At 34.9% G+C, this 1,554-nt stretch overlaps 1 long non-coding RNA gene across 1 annotated transcript; it reads left to right on the top strand.

Moving 5' to 3' along the window:
- Window positions 1-568: 568 nt before the first annotated feature.
- LOC149500271 (uncharacterized) lies at window positions 569-1,312 on the top strand. The gene is made up of 2 exons (XR_016325094.1): window positions 569-807; window positions 1,125-1,312. It is a non-coding gene; the product is annotated as an uncharacterized LOC149500271 (long non-coding RNA).
- The last annotated feature ends 242 nt before the right edge of the window (window positions 1,313-1,554 follow it).

Genomic DNA, 1,554 nt, shown 5'->3' on the forward strand with positions numbered 1-1,554 from the left:
AGTTTCTCACCGGATCTTCTCAGTGGGTCGCGTTTCCGATCCGGTGGTAGATTCTGCGAAGTACTACTCTTGCTAGGGACAGTGTTAGAAACACTTCCGATTTGACCCTCGAGAGCTAACCTACACGCTAGGGTGAAGCTGAAATAGCCCCTCAAGGATATCAGCATAGGTAGGAAAAAAAACCATGTGTATAGTAATGGCTGGCCCCACTTTGAAACCAGAACATTTATATTTTTTGCGGGTCGTTTTTTATTACACGATATTGTGGAAGTCATTCGTGAACATGTGTTAAGTACCTACTTATTTCATTCAATAAAATAATAACTAGCTGCTGGTGGGATTTGAATCCCGGTACGGCTCGATACGAGTACACCGGGCCTCTTATCCTTCAGGACACAACGATTACAATAATCTACATTCATATGTACATGTATCACATAATTATAGGGTAGTATTATATTCCTAGTAATATTAATAATATTAAATCATCCTTTACTTGAAAGGATGATTTACTTAATTAATGTTATATTAATTAATTATTCTGTTCATGTTAAGTTAATTTTCTATGTTTTCACCTATTTTGTTCCAGTTACCAGTTAAAATAATTTAAATTATTAAAATCTATCCAGACACGGATTATAAAGAGCAGTATGCGCGGGCTATACGGATAGTACCTACTGCTACTTCCTCGTTAATCGTTTTTAATGTTAACGATCGCAAAAATACCGTAGGCATGAACCCTATTGAAGCGAAAACTTCTTTAGAATCGTTGTGATTTCAAACCAGATGCAACGGAAAAAACGACAGGTAAGAGACACAAATACAAAAATGTGTAGGATGAAGCCAGCAAAGAATGAGACAGAAATATACATACTATTTAATACAGCGCCATCTGTGAGATTTTTTAATACTAACGTGTGTATGAAAGCTCTTGTAGTGAATTTTAATTTAGGATTATACGTGAAATTAAAATATCAATTCACAGAGGGCGCTACCTTACAATTATTTACTAATGACAAAATTTTACATATACTTAAGACGTTTAGGATAATTGTATTTTAATTTTGGAAGGTTTCACTTCTACCACGTGTGAATAGCACACATTTTGTTTTTTTTTTTTCCAGCCTACGCCTGTTCACTACTGGACATAGGGATTAGGGCTGCGCCGACCCCCGGCAGCGCCTGTATGCGAAACCCATGAAGCGCCTCCTATTTTTACGGATATTCATCTTTCAATGTATTTTTTTAATTATTTGTTAATTTTGGCTTATTGTTTTGACGTAAAACTTGGGATGCTTGTACTATAAATGCATTATGTGTTTTGTTATTTCCAAGTTATATGTTGTGCCTGTAGAAATAATTTTAAATTTGGCGCCTTGACACTCAATGTGAATATGAGATGATATATAATCTATGGCACTACTTCCTCTCTCTACTCCGTGACATCCACCGCATTGTATTTTCATCTATATTAAATATTAAATAAATACAAAGTATAACTGTGTATAACTTAGTGTTATTTATTTAATCTAACAGTGCCTATTATACCTATCG

The sequence above is a fragment of the Bombyx mandarina genome, chromosome 22, assembly GCF_030267445.1.
Source record: "Bombyx mandarina strain Sakado chromosome 22, ASM3026744v2".
In the NCBI taxonomy this organism is placed as follows: domain Eukaryota; kingdom Metazoa; phylum Arthropoda; class Insecta; order Lepidoptera; family Bombycidae; genus Bombyx; species Bombyx mandarina.